We start from the raw sequence: 18,375 nt of genomic DNA on the forward strand, positions 1-18,375 counted from the left end.
TTGTACATATGAGGTAAGAATATGAGAGTCTGGACAAGCTCGAGGTTCGTAGCTAGCATGCCAAGTACATTACCATATAAAGAGTAACGCAGAGCAGGAATAGCCACATATTTCACTGCGGGGTAAACCCATTAACTTCATTTTGTCCAGCCGGAAACACTGACTTAACAATAGTGATGTTTTGATCGATAGTGATGTTTTATCTTTAAAGTTAAAACAATAGTGATGTTTTATCTTTAAAGTTCTGGGCAGACTGTAACTTTTCCACATATGCAGAGGAACCCAAGGCTGTCTGAGAAAACAGTGTGTGCATTTGGTAAGGAGAAGAAAATTAAGCCAATCACTCAGCATCTTTCTAGAAATCTCATCTTCATTCCAAAGCAGGCCTTTCTGGCGTCAGTCTTTTAATAGTAGGGGTCTAATTCTGCCCTGGAATACACACACACACAATCCCCACTGATGGCAGTGGGGGGTTGCCAAGTTGTATTAGAGAAATGCTTGCCCTATGGTAATTAATATGATGTCAGAAACTCGTAAGTACCTATTTTAACATGCTTTGAAATTTCAGAGATGCCTTTGGGAGACAAGATCAACATGGCCAACCTCAAGCATTCAGAAAGCACGAGTCAGGCTCCCCAAAATCATGAGATTGGCTTAGAAATCATGAGAGTTTTTAAAAAATAATAATTTGGGGTTCTTTTAATTTACTTTCTGTTGGGGGTTTTTTTTTTTGAGCCTTTCAGTTTCACCTTTTCACATTTTTCTGCAAAACCAGGAGGACTAGAACTTTTTTTCTTCAAATGATAGCTGAGATCCTCATGGACACACCTGACTCCAGGAAGTGGTGCTTTAAGAAAACACCCAATATCATAAGACTTGCAATAAAGTCATGGGCGTTGGCAGTGCTGAAAATTCAAGAATGGATGCGGGACCAACTGATGCAGGAAACTTGGGAAAATCACTGGGTTTGAAAAATATTAATAGCTTGTGAAAGGGGAGATAAAGAAAGGAGGAAGCAGGATGCTGGCTGCTCGGCTACTGAAGCTTGAGATACGGAACAGCCTTGGTATTTCTATTCTATAAGGAGCTACATAATTGTTTGCCCTACAGCAGGCCCAGGAAGAAGGGAGGTAAGTAGGGAGAAAATAACGTTTCCTGGTTTTATAGTTTGTTGGAAAGAAGCCCTTGCTGAATTGACTTCACATGGGACCAAGATGTAACCTCCCTAAACACATTGAAAAATTTGTTCTACCCGAGGTCAACAATTCATTTGACGAAGTTACAGGATGGATGCATTTTATTTTCAACATCTGTCTTTCTGCTGTTTTCCTGGTCTAACTGCTGCTGCACTCTGCAGAGAAGGGACTAAACTCTGTTCTCAGTTACATCAACACTCTCCCCACTGGCCGCAACGGAACAGCTGAATAGAATCTGGCCCATGGGCTTCAAATTAAAAGGGACCTACTTGCCTCTCAGCAAAATAATCAGCACTCATACAGTTACCGCACTGCAAGAATAGCTCAGGCTGGCCTGTGGAGAACCAGGGCCCAGTGCAAGCTCTCTTGAGAAGCCACACTAAACCCCACCACGTTGTTGTACAGTTTAGCTGCCCCATGAAGATTACGGTAACAGTGAGTGGATGAGTACTAGGGAGTTATTAAGAGGATTGTAAACAGGCCTGGTGCTTCATACAACATAAGATGAGGCAAGATCTTTGCTCCCAAGAACCTGCAATGACTTAACTGGATGAGCATAAGGTAGCACCTGCAACTCAGATGACAGAGGGGCAGAGAAGAGATTCATGAAGGGTGAGCTTTAAGGCGGGATGTGGAGAAGAGAAAGAGAGGCTACTTTACAAAACCTCTCAGAACTCGAGCACTAGAGTCTGCCAACGTGACTTCTCCCTGGATGGTGCAAACGTCTAGCTTCCCCAGAGAAACCTGATAATGAAAATGAATCACCTGGTTGTGCCAAATTCTGTACTGCACAGCTCAGGGCAACAGGATTTTATACCCCTTCCCAGCCTGTCATTGCAGCAACCTTAGTAGCTCCTGCTGTGCTGAAAACCTTTTATTCTGCCCTGTCCTGGTTTAAAACCTTAGTTTTCTGACCAAAGTTATTTTCAAGGCATCATCCGCCAGTTTTGTCCTGTCTGGTAGCCTACTGCATAGTCACTGAACGACTACTAGCTCCAATGGTCGCTTCTTTCATTTCTTCAGTGTTATTACAAAGATGGTGGGCAACTGAGTCTGGGAGTGAAAAAAGTCTAAAGGGAAGTATTTCCAGATCTGGCATCTTTGATATTTCATTAACGGTGGTGAGCTGCAAAGCAAAGTCTCAGGTACGCCCAACATTTATGGGCCAGATGATCCTACCGACCAGGCTGATGCATTCTGGGATATGTCCAATAACCAAATGGCAGCTAGAGGGTTTTGGAGATGGGGAAACTAATTTTGACCATATTAGTTAAAATTGATTTCTGTATTGGATTCCTTCCTGTCTCCAACACACAGCCTCTGATTACTAAAGGCATTCAGCATAGAAATCTGTCCTTAACTCAGGTTTCTCTTTGCAGGTCACCTTTAATGAAATATCACAGATCCCAGCGGTGGAACGTGCCACTCTCTTTAGGTCTTTTTCACTCCTGTACTCTGCTGTTTACCATCTTTAATTAGGGAACAGCTGTGAATGTGTAATGATTGCAAGCAGGCCCCCGCTAGCCACGTTTTTCCATCTCCTGCATTATCGTAATGACACGTTGCAACGATTCTGCAGCCATAAATCAATAAAGCTACGCGACACCCCTGTGAACAGATATGCGATTATCCTACGTGTGCCATGATTAGCTGCTGGGGTCAATGGAGATCGACCCTCATCATGTAACCCTTGCCAGCAATCCTGTGTGTCAGTATTAGTACAGTACCCATTCTGCAGACTGGTAAACTGAGACGTGAACGATAAAGCATGCGACTTGCTTAAGGCAATATCAGTCCAAGCCAGGAATAAAAGCCAGGGTCCCTCTGTTCTAGCCATGATGGGGGAAAACACAAACCTCCTGACGTTTGCTACGTTTCTGCAGGTGGAATCTTGTTCTACTTCACAGAGCAGGGGAGAGGTGTGGGGGGCACCAGGCTGACACCTAGTGGATACAGTAGGGCATAAGCATTCTATATTTTGACTCCAGCTGTCAGTAAATCCTACTGCACTGGATCACTGTATGCATGGAATGTACGAGTCTGATCTTGTCTAAAATGGAAGCAGCAGCAAAAATCAAGGCAAGATTGATTGTCAAGGCAGAGATGTTAACATCACTCAGGCTGGACAAGGGACAGATCAGGAACACTCAACATTCCTAGCATTGCTTCTCTTTCCTCCGTTGTCTCTTGTGGGACTGAATTCAGTAAATCGTATCAGACAGAAACTTCGTTACCGGGAGAACGTGCAGCAAATACGATTTCCTGACTCGTAGCACAAGCTACTGGCTTTGCTCACATTTGATGCACAGTGTAAGGAGAAGAGACGGTTGTACCATCTGTGTAATAAAGGATCTGCATACATTTGTGTGCCTATTAATATGTGAGGTTTTGTAATCCCTTTAAAACCAATTCTCTGGTTTCTGAACAAAAATTACGGCTGAGTTCCAATCAACTACATTTTGCAAAACTAGTGGGGTGCTTTTTAGCCTCTAGGCTGCTTGATATATGCTTGAGTTCATGATCTTTTGCAGTATTGGACAATGTTTTGATTGTGAGAAAACCCTGAGTCATGTTACATTAGTCAGTGTAACATGAAAGATTACTGGAAATCTGCCTGATCCAACACACATTTCTCAGGCATGGTTTGTTAGGGTCCAGTTCTGTTACCTCTCCTGCTGAACACAATTATGGAACTATTAGGAGAGCTAATCGGGAATTAGGAGGGATAGTGTCCTCAGCATGCGTCCATCTCTTCTGACCCTGCCAGGAGAAGGAATAATTTACGGAGGCTAAAACATTAACATAATTAGCTGTTGTATAGCACTTGCAGCCAAAGCATTTTACAAAGCAGAGTAAGCATCACTCTCTCCTTTTCCAGAGGGGGAAACTGAGGCACGGCAAAGGACCGTGACTTCCCCAAGGTCACACAGCACACCAGTGATAGATCAAGAAAGAACGACCCTGTTTCCTGACTCCCACTTCTATGGTTTACCTATTAGACCATGCTGCTCTAAAGTATGGATGATTGGGACGTAGATGAGGACTACGTGGCTAAGAAAAGTCTGAAATGTTGCTTTGGGGTGGATAACACAGCTGGGAAAAACATCCATGTTTATATCAGCACCCCAGCTATCGCTGCAGATCCTGGTAGCAGCAGTTGCCAAGAGAGCTGCAAACAGTCCTTGGCAGGAAGGTTGAATTTTTTTTTTCCTGATGTGTCCCTTGCTGTGGTTACCCATGTCTTTGTCACCTTGAGATTGGGTTACCACAACGAGCTTTCAACTTCAAGCTATTCAGAAAACACAGCCAATGACAGAATGCAGCAGTCTGCTGGCTAAGGAGTCTTTCAGCAGACAGCACATTACACTGGCTACCAGCTGATTTCCAAGGGAAGTTTAAGGTGTTGGTTTGAACTGAAGAATGGCTCTGGTCCCAGCTGCTTTAAAGGCTGCTTCTTTCCCTGTGTGAAACTACGGTAGTTGCTTTGGTCCAAAGTGCTATGATGTCCCAGGTCTCGAACCCAGGCCTGGGAGGTCCCAGACAGCTGCTGGCATCCACCCAATGGCTACAGGAACCAGATGAACTGGGAATCTACAGGCTACAGCCCCAGCCCAGGCACCACCCAGGGGTGCTCTGATTGGAGGATTGCCCGGCTCCACCAATTGGTCCAACTACACTATTTAAGCCAGGAGGAGAAACAGGAAGCTTGTCTGAGCAACAAGGTGGTTTCCTGTTGTGGCTGCATGGACCCTGCTTGTGCCTGACTACTGCACCCAACCCAGTTCCTGCTCTTCTCCTGCCTTCGCTCCTGTTCCCACCACTCTCCTGCTCCATGCTGGATCCTTGCCTCTCCCTCCTGCCCCTATGCCTCACTCCAATCCTCAGTGACCAGTCCTGGCTCTAACCCTGGTCTCCGACTCTTGGCTTGAGCCCTGGCTCTGGTAACTGGCTGTTGACTCTGGTGCAGACCCTTGGCTTCATTCCTCCCCTGGACGCCTGTTCCACCCACTAGGCCTGACTCCTGCTCTGACCACTAGGCCAGACCACCTACATCCTAGTCCCTAACAGATGCTCCAGCTACTAGCTCCCGTGAATTAAATGAGAGAGGGCTGAGGGCAAAGTGATTGGGCTTTGGAACTCACGTCTCCCCGTAGGTCCACTAGTGCTGGACACGGCACATGCTGCAAGCTCTGTCTGTGGTTTCTGAGTGGCGGTTGGTTCTGTTCTAATGTCCCTTTTCACATGGATTTCATTATTGCCTGTGCTTGTAACACTGCACCCGGATATTGGCAGGAACAACCGAGAAGACTCTAAATAGACCAACGTAAGGGATGTTCTGCTGGGGTTCGTACCTCACTCCATATGTCTTTGTTTAAGCAACTTGAGTAATATTAAAAAAAAAACAAATACCACCCTTCGGGTTGTGCCCAGTGAAATTTCCTGTCTGTACCCTGGCCTGGCTGCATAGAAATGATCTGTCAAATATGGAGGTCTAACGTTGCAACAGTCTATGGCAGAGAGACTGAGGCAGATTCATACATAAGCCCTACCAGGAGAGCATACAAAAATAAATGTGTGGCAGTTAAGACATTAGCATAGCCAGCTTGAGGCCAGATCCCACACTGTGGTCACCATCAAGCACAAAGTCGCTCCTCAGTACCCTTCTGGAACGAAAGATTCTGAGGTATCGGGGACTGACACAGAAACGCCAAGAAAGGAGCTGGCAGTCTGCCCAGTGGAAACACAGTGCCAAGAATTACCATTGCAGTTGCTCTTGACACTGCAGACGGAGGGATTTTGAATACTGCTGCATTAACCCTGCAGTTGTGGATGGCAACAGGTTTCACAGCTGAACTTGGCAGTTCAATCCACAGGGCTGGAAGCAAACCACCCTCTAGATATTGACATGGAGGCTGGGTGTTCAAACTCCAGCATGCAGTCAACTTCAAGTCTGTGAAAGACGGTTGCCTTGCCCTAATGCACCTTCAGGTTCACCTGTGTAAATCCAGGATGCTTCCAACTTCACTGCTCTAAAATTCAGCTACATAAAAGCCCAGAGAGATTATTTTGCTCTAAACAGTTGTCGGTTGGGTCCCTGAATAATATTTTATGTGAGCGAATTGTATGATCTCTCTAATCTGCACAGCTCTTTCTGTACGCCCTTGTATGCGCTTTTGCAGTGATTCCTATAGCGATCTGGTACAAAATACGTGCTGCACTGGTAAAGGGCAAAAACTGAAATAGGATTTTTAAATGGCTGACCAATAGAATTGGCCTAGGAGTATCACGTGAGAGATCAAAAGAAGAGCTGCCAACTTGAACCATGCATTGACCCTGAGTTCTGCCAACCAGAAATGTTGGATCCCTCCTGATCCCGCTCCAATCTTTTCCAAGTGCATTCTGACACTGTACGTTGTACCAAACTCTTATCCACCTCTCTGCTGGGACCACAGAGTTCAGCTACAAAACGGGTCGTTTTTGGACAAAACATTTCTTTGACTTCACACACCCTTCAGTTGACACTATCGCTTAGTAGAAGAAAGAGCTAATACACACGTACAATAGTTCATTTGTACAATTGGGTTTTAAATGGTATAGAAGTAGAGTATTTATCTGCAAAGGGGTAGCGTAAGTCTTCCTGAACAAGGAAGCAGAAGTAAAGCTACCACTCCTCTGCTTTAGGAAATTCGAGTTGCCAACGCAGCCAGCAAGCTGTGGTTTTCATAGCACTGAGTGTTCATGAAACAAGGAATTTGATTTAGGGGGAAAAATGGGCAAACCCTCCCTGTGCCAAACCACCCTGTAGCCCCTCAGAAGACACATATTCAGACATGATCATTTCTGAATTACCCAATAACCGCGTAAGGCAGTTGAACGAGCTTTTCTGGTTTGCTCAGGCAGAGTGACAGAGGACAGTGTGAACTACATGGCATGGAACCATTTGGAAGCCAGGTAACAATCAGTACAATTGTCACTCAGCGTGCAGCTTGTTGGTTGCAAACGGAGTCCTGCAGACACTCACTACCTGGCTGTGTTTACTAGCATGAGGAGTTGCTTACCACAGTGAGGATTTCCACTGAAGTCCAGAGGATGCCTTACGATTGCAACCACTATGTCCTCTAATGAGTTCTGCATGGTGGACACCTTACTCTTCACAGTGGGATTCATTTTGCTTTGGTGGCAACCGTGACGCATGCACACTGATTCCCATAGTGAAAAGCAAGCTCAAAAATCTGGCACCTGCACAACAAGAACATGCACCAAAGACAAAGGGTGGTGAAGCACTGGAATGGGTTACCTAGGGAGATGGTGAAATACCATTCTTAGAAGTTTTTAAGGCCCAGCTTGACAAAGCCTTGGCTGGGATGATTTAGTTGGGATTGGTCCTGCTTTGAGCAGGGGTTGGACTAGATGACCTCCTGAGGTCCCTTCCAACCCTGATATTCTATGATTCTAGGACAATCAGCTATGGCAGAGGAGCACCCAGGGCAGCTTAGGACTTGGGAGAACCAGGATGTGCTGGATTTAATTCCCTGTGACTTTTATAGTGGCAACAGCAGCTTATGTTATAGCTAAGCTTATGTTAAGTCTTTAATTATAACTAGGCTATAAGATTTTTATTGGTAAATGTTGGTAAACACCAGTTTCGTCGTATACACACAAACTAAGGAAAAAAATCATTCCATCGATGACAACTGCCGTTTACAGGTAGGCAACAGAAGAAAAGTGCTGCTTGACACTTTATTAGCATTTACAGATATTTACTTTGCATATTTTGACATGTGACGTTGACAATTTGTGTTTTAATGGTTACTAAGCTTTAACTTTTGACTCTCATCATCTACCATCACTAAATAATTACTGTCTGATGCCTCTCAATATTTCCCGCAACTGGGGAAATTTAAATTGATACAAATAGAAAAAAAATGCTTAAAACCCATAATTTTGCACAAGTGTGAACATTTAAATCTGTAAAAATAAAAAACAGGTTTAAATAGAAACATCGATAGCAGTTGTCAACATTATAAAAATAAAAATTGAATTTTGCCAAGCTTAATTATAACTTCCTTTCTCGGTGCTGATAACTCTGAAAAATTCCCCTTTCTGGATGAAATTCTCCTGGTCTGAGACCCAGCAAGAAATTATTATTTTATTTTAAAAAAAGATTCAGCAAAATCCCTTCACCTGTGATTTATAGAAAGGTGAAAAAATATATTGTCCCCCTTTTAAATCAATTTTAAGAGACTTTTTGCTCAGGGGTTTAGGTGTGTATGGCTGAAACTGACAATATGAAATGACGTTTCTGTTAGCTTGTCCTCACTGTGAATTGCGCCTTTCAATTCATGCAAAGGACGAAAGAGACAGAAGTCCCTCGGCTGCTCTACTCCTCAGCTGAGCACTAGAACAGAGAAGGCTGGGGGCAAAGTTATCCTTAAACCACCATTGTGCTCCCCTGGATTCTACATCTTACTGGGGGACTGCACAATCTCTGGCACATATTAGAGCAGCCTCAAGGCTGCCTCAATTTATGTTCTGCTACTTATGGCCTCCTAGCCAAGAATAGTTGGAGCACAGAGTCCGGGGAAGCCCTTTATGCACTGGGATTATTTGTGCCTTATTTATAATCTCTTCTACGCTACTGGAGCAGAACCAAGAATAAATCTCATGAATGTACGAAAGCGCAAGACCCGATTCTGCAGCACCTCATACGTTGTGTAAGCCTGTATATCACTGCAGGGAAAGAAAGCTCAGTGGTTTGGGCACTGTCCTGCTAAACCCAGCGTTGTGAGTTCAATCCTTGAGGGAGCCACTTAGGGATCTGGGGCAAAATCAGTACTTGGTCCTGCTAGTGAAGGCAGGGGCTGGACTTGATGACCTTTTGGGGTGCCTTCCAGTTCTAGGAGCTAGGTATATCTCCATATTTTTATTTATTTTTTTTTAGGATAGGAATGTTCTGATTTGTTCTTACACCCAGGAGTCAAACTGTGACAATAAGTATGAAGTATATTCTGGATAAAGATGAGGATCTTGTAATAATGATAAATATGTAGCTTTTACGCAGCACTTTTCATCCATAGACCTCAAAGCAACTTGCAAAGGACATTAAGTATCACTGCGTCTCATTTACAGATAGGGAAACTCAGACACGGAGAGACAAACTGATGTATGCAAAGTCACACAGCAGGCCAGAGACAGAGACAAGAATAGAACCCTGGTTTCCTGAGTCCTAGTCCTAGTCCAGCCTCCCAGAAGACACATGGTCTGTGGGGGCCCGTCCTTTCTCATGGAAAAGAAAATTATATAAACTACCATAGGAGAGGGAGGTTGTCAACTCACAATTTTACCACTAATCTCATACCATTTAGTGTTTTCTTAAAGCCCCAGCATCTGGAGTCAGGTGATTACATGACAATCATCTTTCATTAGAAAAATAAGGTTTTAGCCCTCGAATTGTGGAGAAAAGCTTGAAAATGTGATCCTGAAAGGCTCAAACCCAGAAGGCAAATATCCCCCACCCCACTTCCCAAAAAAATCATGGTGTGAAATCCTAGTCCTGGTGAAATCAATGGCAAAACTCCCACTGACTTCAATGGAGCCAAGATTTCACCAACTATTGGTATTATTATTGTTTAAATCTCATGATTTTTACGCCAATCTCATGATTTTTCAGGGGCCTGACTCAGGAGTTTTGAACGCTTGTGATTGGTAACACTACTGAAGTTTCCCATATGGCAGCACAAACACAGTTCCTAACCTTTTTATGAACTAAACAGACCCTTTCAAACGCATAATGGCAACTCCAAACACACCATTGTCTGGGCTCTACAAACATCATTGCAAGTGCACTGTGAGAACCAGACTTACATAATGAAGACTCAGCGAAATCCTTTACTAAACGCTCATTCTCGTTTTAATTGCACAGCCCTCTGCCCAAGAGAGCTCTCAGTCGTTAACACATCAGTGTCTCTTGAAAAGCTTGCACTGTACCATAGGTTATCTTTTGACATTTTTAATTACACCATTCGGTTGCTTTCCAGCTCAGCAAGATACAGCGCTGTAGTCCAGTCTCAAAGGATTTCTTTATATCGCCTAAATAAGGGAGCAGATTGCTTTCCAATGTTTGATTCTACCAGGGTTTATACTTTAATTTCTAACTGAGCACAGCACTTACTGAGCTCCAGACAGACAACTGTGGCCTTGCTAGCATACGCAGTCCTTTATTTGTAAGTCTGCATAATAGTGACCTCTCCACAGTTATTTCATTGGCTCTCCTTTGTGTACCATCACATTCTAGATTTCATTTTTTATAATGAACTCTGTCCGTTCTATTTTAAATTAAAGCTCTTTCACTATGACGTCTCCATGGTGCTATTTTTTATTTAAAAGGATATTTACAGCCTTTGGTGTGTTGCAGGTAGGCAGTAAATATGTTTCCCTTTTAACATCCTGGACTCAATATTCTGAAGAAAGAAAATTTGACCAACACACAAAATACTCAGAAATATTACAAGCAACGTCACACTAAGAACTATCGTAATTATTTCAAAGTTGAGGCTTACCAGAATTACTGACCTATCTGTGAATGCCGTCACCAGCAGAATGCTTTTTGTGCATGTTGGCTAACACCGGCAAATACTGTCTGAAGGAAACAGGCTAAAGCATTTCATTTTGCTCAGTTCAATAAAGTTGTTTAAAACAAACTACAGGAGATTGAAACACGAAGCAAAATATAATCTTGTTAACTGCAGACAGTTTACTGAATAAATCTTCGCCACAGATTCAAGTCAATACCCTTATAAATGGAACACACTGAGGTCAGACATTTAAGCAGTCACACAGTAGGTGAAAATAATCACTGAATAAAAATAAGTAGGGTAAGGTACAAGACAACAGAGCTAAACTGAAAGGATGACACTGCATTTGTGTGAATAATTATTCTGGCATTACTCTGTCCAACGCTAATCCTCAATGGTTCATAAAGGTTCAATCAGTCTTTAGTATAGCCCAGGAATCATGGCTACAAAACAAAGAGTAACTGGATTAAAATCTTTACATGGTCACAGGTCATGTCTGTGTCACATATGGCTGCTTAAAGGAATATAAAGAAGAATTTACTAAAAGAAAATGACATTAGAAAACATAACTTCCTGGTTTAAGGACTAGCTCAAACTACAGAGTAGGTGTTCTGGCAGTATAACAAAGGTGCAGTATGATTAATATTTGAAAACTGTTTTCAGAATTATGTCAGTAAAATAATAAAACAAATAACCCTAATTGTAATGTCATCATCTAGAAACTATACTGTATACAGTTTGATTAAAATATCCAATGCTTCCAGACTTCCTGAAGCTGAATTTACCAATGAGAGATCAGCATGTATTTCTATTTAAAACCTTTCATAATTATTTTTAAAATGAAAAACATGTTAATGAAGCTGAAGCATTTCTCTTTGACTTCCTGCAGCTGTAAATTTCAATTTAACAATTAACCTTTTTCATTCATAAACAGCAAGAACAGCAAGGTTTAAAAAAATTCTCTAACGCGTACCGATAACAGTATATCAGCAAAGTTATCACATCATTACATGTACACATAGCAGAGCTGCCTATCCCCTCTGCCCCCCTCCCCACATGCTTCAGCATCTCTCTAAAAATACAGAACAAAATAAAAGTTGCTAATAAAAGGTAATTTCTTACCTATTCTCACCAATGATTATGCCAGTCTGGGGGGTGGGGGGTGGGGAAAATCCGCTAAACTGTTCTGCTATGTTAGTTTTTACAGTTTACTTTCCTGTGATATGCTGCTACCAAGAACACAGACAGCACTGCAGTGTGAGAAAACATCTTGTTTTCTTTCTCAAAACTGTGTGGCATACACTCGTAGGAGCCTTCTTGAAATGAGCAGCAGGCTTTTGCAAAAGCCTTTTAGAAGAGACACACACAAAACATACTGTTGCTTGAAAGAAAATGTGCTGTGGAAACCATCAGCAGGAAAAGGGTGATTTTTGCCCTGTGTCTGGATGGGCTTTATAGCTTACAGTGCCTGCCTCAGAATTCCAGCTTGGTCGTTTTGCTTTTTCCCTACCAGATCCTCTTCCAGCCATCCAAATGCTTTCAGCAGACCCCCCAACGTTGGCTTGGGTAAAGGACCCTTAGAGGCAGCAAGAGTATATTCCATTTGCTCTCCAAAGCACAAGACATTAACTAGGAAAGGTGCAGCCCATCGAGAATCATTGCCAGCTTGATAGCTCAGCCAGAATCTTTACTGTTGCAGTGCTCTCATCTCCTGCATGCTAATGAAGCAGTGATGTCAGCAAGTCAAATCCATTGCATCTGGACAGTTCAAATTGTCATTGGCCGGTGTCTATAATTTATTTACATGTAAATTAGGCTGTTCTTACCAATCAATAATCCCTGCAGGCTGTTTAGAAAAAGACAAGAAAATCCTTTTATCTCACTCACGTGTATATGACAAACAGTTGTCTAGGTACCAACGATCAAAACTGAATGGTTTGAAGATACCAATTATCCTTCTAGACCTATGATCTTATTTGTTGCTGACCAAATCTCAATTTGAGTCACTGCATCCCATGTAAGCTGTTCTAGCTCGTTATCTAATATTACAGCAGGCTATTAAAGAGACCAATTTTATAGCTCATAATTTATTTTTCTCCTAACTTCCAATGCCCTCTTAATTTTATTCCCCACTAATTTCCTACGATGCCCCACTGATCTTAGACACAGCAGATTTGCACCAGCAGGGCTAAATATTCTGAGTAATACACATTATTATTAAGGTGGCATTTTGTTTAGTGCATATTTTATGACCTTTACTTATCTGGACGGGAGAGTCATGAGGTTTTCATCTTTTGTGTATATCCCAGGTACATAATCCGGACTATAAAAATAAGCTCACATAGTCAACAGAGAAAGAGAGCATCCCCATCACATGACAGGATCTTAAAAGAAGAGAAAACATACGGAGTAAACAGTGTTGTCAACTCTTGAGCTTTCATCACAACACTGGTGTTTCCTTTAAAGCCCAGCTCCTGGAGTCATGTGATTACATCAGAATCTGAGGTTCAATCTAGGAAAAAGTGTGTTTCTAGCCCTCATATGTGAAGACAAAAGCTTGAAACTGTGGCCCTTATAGGAAAACAATTGAAATAAAAAGACTCCAAAATGTATTAAATTTGGACCAATCTCATGATTTTTCGGGGCCTGACTCAGGATTTTGGGGCACTTGCTATTGGCAATGGCGAGTAAGTTAGCAAACCCTATATTTTGCAAACGAACAGCGATGAGTTTCCAATGCCATAAATGATGGATTTTATTATGTGATATAAATTTGGTTTAATTATGTGGCATTATACTCGATTTACCAAGGGCCAGATCCTCAGCTGGCCCAAATCAACATAACTCCACTGACCTCAGTAGAGATTCTCTGGGCCAGACCTTACTGAAATAAATATTTATGGAATTAGCAATTTAAAAAAGAAAGTATCATCTTATTTAAATTACTGGTTCAAACACATGGCCCTACATAGTAAGTTATATGCTCTAGTAAGGAATCAGGCTCTGATCCTGCAGTTGAATTCACAGAGGCAGAACCCTGAGGCTGCTCCAGACTGGCCCCTGGCTCTCCTGAGGGACGTGGATGGATGTATGTGGGGGACGAGAAACACAAAGTTGTCTTTAAGCCACCTTTGTCCCCTCTGCCGGGTCCTGTGCTGAGCTCAGCTCAGCAAGACTCAAGGAACTGAAACGCTTTGTTTATTAATACAGTTCTCCATGCAATTCTACTAAAGAGGAACAATATCAAATGCTTTACTAAGGGTACACTAGGGATTTGGGTAGGTTTTTATCCCCTTCTCAAATTACACAATTCAACAGTGTATGTAGGAGAGAAAACAACCTCCCCCGGACACACACTTCCACTGAATAGCCACATTTTATCTGTTCCTGCTTTCATCACTGTACAGGCAGACTGGCTGTAAACTCAATCCTGAATGGTTAATGTGGATATAGCACAAGCATTTGGTAGAGCCCTGAACAGTCTGCCCGCCAAGGCCCCCAAATGACATATTTTATCTTTAATGTAGGATACGTTAATTCAAATATGTAGTAAATGAGACAAAACTCCACTGAGCAAAGAGCAAAATGAAGTTTGTTTACAGACTATTTAAAGCAGAAACAAATTATATTTATTTACTGTAACAATTTTCCTTAGAAATATTGTTAAAACCACATTACATACAGGTAAAAATGGACTTCATAGAATCATAGAAGATTAGGGTTGGAAGAGACATCAGGAGGTCATCTAGTCCAACCCCCGCTCAAAGCAGGACCAAACCCACTAAATCATCCCAGCCAGGGCTTTGTCAAGCCTGACCTTAAAAACCTCTAAGGAAGGAGATTCCACCACCTCCCTAGGTAACCCATTCCAGTGCTTCACCACCCTACTAGTGAAATAGTTTTTCCTAATACCCAACCTAGACCTCCCCCACTGCAACTTGAGACCATTACTCCTTGTTCTGTCATCTGCTACCACTGAGAACAGCTGAGCTCCATCCTCTTTGGAACCCCCTTTCAGGTACTTGAAGGCTGCTATCAAATCCCCCCTCACTCTTCTCTTCTGCTGACTAAATAACCCCAGTTCCCTCAGCCTCTCCTCATAAGTCATGTGCCCCAGCCCCCTAATCATTTTCGTTGCCCTCCGCTGGACTGTCTCCAATTTGTCCACATCCCTTCTGTAGTGGGGGGCCCAAAACTGGACACAGTACTCCAGGTGTGGCCTCACCAGTGCCAAATAGAGGGGAATAATCACTTCCCTCGATCTGCTGGCAACGCTCCTACTAATGCAGCCCAATATGTCGTTAGCCTTCTTGGCAACAAGGACACACTGCTGACTCATATCCAGCTTCTCATTCACTGCAATCCCCAGGTCCTTTTCTACTGAACTGCCACTTAGCCAGTCAGTCCCTATTCTGCAGGGGCGGCTCTAGCCATTTCGCCACCCCAAGCATGGCGGCACGCCGCGGGGGGCGCTCTGCTGGTTGCCGGTCCCGCGGCTCCAGTGGACCTCCCGCAGACGTGCCTGTGGAGGGTCCGCTGGTCCCACGGCTCCGGTGGACCTCCCGCAGGCGTGCCTGCGGATGCTCCACCGAAGCCGCGGGACCAGCGGACCCTCTGCAGGCACGTCTGCGGGAGGTCCACCGGAGCCGCCTGCCGCCCTCCCGGCAACCGGCAGAGCGCCCCCTGCGGCATGCCGCCCCAAGCACGCGCTTGGCATGCTGGGGCCTGGAGCCGCCCCTGCTAGTCTGTATCAGTGCATGGGATTCTTCTGTCCTAAGTGCAGGACTCTGCACTTGTCCTTGTTGAACCACATCAGATTTCTTTTGGCCCAATCCTCCAATTTGTCTAGGTCACTCTGTATCCTATCCCTACCCTCCAGCGTATCTATCTCTACTCCCAGCTTAGTGTCATCCGCAAACTTGCTGAGGGTGCAATACATCCCAGCATCCAGATCATTAATGAAGATGTTGAACAAAACTGGTCCCAGAACTGACACCTGGGGCACTCCACTTGATACCGGCTGCCAGCTAGACATCGAGCCATTGATCACTACCCATTGAGCCTGACAACTTAACCAGTTTTCTATCCACCTTATAGTCCATTAATCCAATCCATACTTCTTTAACTTGCCGGCAAGAATACTGCGGGAGACCGTATCAAAAGCTTTGCTAAAGTCAAGGTATACCACGTCCATCGCTTTCCCCATATCCACAGAACCAGTTATCTCATCATAGAAGGCAATCAGGTTTGTCAGGCATGACTTGCCCTTGGTAAATTCATGTTGACTGTTCCTAATCACCTTCCTCTCCTCCAGGTGCTTCAAAATGGATTCCTGGAGGACTTGCTCCATGATTTTTCTGGGAACTGAGGTGAGGCTGTAGCTCCCCAGATTCTCCTTCCTTTTTTAAAAGATGGGCACTACATTAGCCTTTTTCCAATCGTCCGGGGCCTCCCCCGATCGCCATGAGTTTTCAAAGATAATGGCCAATGGCTCTGCAATCACATCCGCCAACTCCTTTAGCACCCTCGGATCTGACCCCATGGACTTGTGCATGTCCAGCTTTTCTAAACAGCCCTTAACTGATTCTTTCATCGCTGAGGGCTGCTCACCTCCTTCCCATACTGTGCTGCCCAGTGCAGCAGTCTGGGAGTTGCCCTTGTCTGTGAAGACTGAGGCAAAAAAAAAAAAAAGCATTGAGTACCGCAGCTTTTTCCAAATCATCTGTAACTGGGTTGCCTTCCCCATTCAGGAAGGGTCCCAGACCTGCTTGACCTTCTTGTTGCTAACATACCTGTAGAAACCCTACTCGTTACCCTTCACATCCCTTGCTAGATGCAACTTTAATTGTGCTTCGGTCTTCCCGATTATACCCCTGAACGCTGGAGCAATATCTTTATACTCCTCCCTAGTCATCTGTCCAAGTTTCCACTCCTTGTAAGCTTCCTTTTTGTGTTTAAGCTCACCGAAGATTTCTCTGTTAAGCCAAGCTGGTTGCCTGCCATATTTGCTATTCTTTCTGCACATTGGGATGGTTTATTCCTGTGCCCTCAATAAGATTTCTTTAAAATACAGCAGCTCTCTTGGACTCCTTTCCCCCACATATTAGCCAGATTCCCAGGGGATCCTGCCCATCAGTTCCCTGAGGGAGTCAAAGTCTGCTTTTCTGAAGTCCAGCATCCGTATTCTGCTGCTCTCCTTTCTTCCTTTTGTCAGGATCCTGAACTCGACCATCTCATGGTCACTGCTGCCCAGGTTGCCACCCACTTTTACTTCCCCTGCCAATTCTTCCCTGTTTGTGAGCAGCAAGTCAAGAGGAGCACGGCCCCTCATTGGTTCCTCCAACACTTGCACCGGGAAGTTGTCCCCAACACTCTCCAAAAACTTCCTGGATTGTTTGTGCACTGGTGCTTTGCTCTCCCAGCAGATGTCAGGGATTCTTCAGTTCAAAGAGTAAATGCCATTCGTAGGGGAGCTCCTGGTGCGCACCAATTTTCATTAAATAGATGAATCAAAGGCTTGTAGTTTATCTGTATTTACTATTGAGGAGCAAGAGTGGCTCATGGTAATGACCATTACACTCCATACTAAGTGCTGGAGGAGCTTTTAGCTCTTCCCCTAACTGCGGGCATCCAGCCTCACACACGCGACTGATCCCAGAGTTACCATACATCTGGGTTTTCCTGGACACGACCTCTTTTTCCTCCTCCATCCGGGACGATTTTTCTGCTCCAGCCTTTGCAGCTCAGAAAGGGCCATCTCTGCGACTGGATTGGTCCTTCCCCTGCATCTGCTGGATCCCACCTGGGCTGGCCCAGCCTGACAAGTAGGCGGAACTGCCAAGTGCCTCTTGGCCAGTGTGCCTGCCCCACCACGGGGCCTCACAGCCTGGCCGGGAGGGGTGATGGGGCCAGGCTCCTGCTCCCCACCCTGGGGAGGGGAGAGGCCTGCAGGGAGGCAGTGACAGGCTAGCTCTGCGTCCTGGGCCTGTGCCAGCCACCCCGCCACTGTGACAGGGAGCATGACACTGTCCTCCATCTTGAGTGTGAGGCCGCAGGTACCCCATCCAGCACCCCCTAAATACACCCACACCCACCCAGCACCCCAAATACTCCCTCCAGCCCAAATACTCCCCAATTGTCCCTCACCAGCTCCCCCACCCCCCCGGCAGTGTCTTCTATTTGGTAACTTGAAATATGGTAACCCTAAACCTGCAGCTATTTTCCATGCACAAAACCACTCCCATTTCCATTGCAAATCAGGCGGTCGAGCGAGCAGATATGATCCACCTGAACTAACAGTCTTTTATTGTGCACAGAATGGTCACACCCCCATTTTTAATTTTTTTTTTTTTTTTTTTTTGCAGGCAGTGTCAGTTGTTCCCGCAAAAGTGGCTGTGCAGAATCAGACGCTGGGGCTGAAAATTTAGCTCCCATAGTCAGCCTGTTCTAGCCCTGCCACTCGTCAAGTCTAACTTCTGTGGCCTATTTGTTTGGCTATTTATGTTGTTAACCAAATACTGCTGGAAATAGTAATTACATGCAGAATTCCAAGATTTTAGGTACTAGTTGACACACAATGGTACAATGAAGGTGCAGGTCGTGAC

The 18,375-nt window shown here is 44.3% G+C and overlaps 1 protein-coding gene across 4 annotated transcripts in view; it reads right to left on the reverse strand.

Annotated features, from left to right (window-relative positions):
* The window catches only part of PRICKLE2 (prickle planar cell polarity protein 2), a 209,821-nt gene that overhangs the window by 84,193 nt on the left and 107,253 nt on the right, over nucleotides 1–18,375 (reverse strand). The window contains exon 1 of one of the 4 annotated variants that reach the window (XM_045025111.1): nucleotides 11,894–12,432. The exons of the other annotated variants lie outside the window; for them this stretch is intronic. The gene's annotated coding sequence lies outside the window, so the exon portion shown is untranslated. Of the gene's footprint in view, nucleotides 1–11,893; nucleotides 12,433–18,375 lie in introns of those variants that run through there. 4 annotated transcript variants of the gene reach the window in all.

The sequence above is a fragment of the Mauremys mutica genome, chromosome 7, assembly GCF_020497125.1.
Source record: "Mauremys mutica isolate MM-2020 ecotype Southern chromosome 7, ASM2049712v1, whole genome shotgun sequence".
NCBI classification, from domain to species: Eukaryota; Metazoa; Chordata; order Testudines; family Geoemydidae; genus Mauremys; species Mauremys mutica.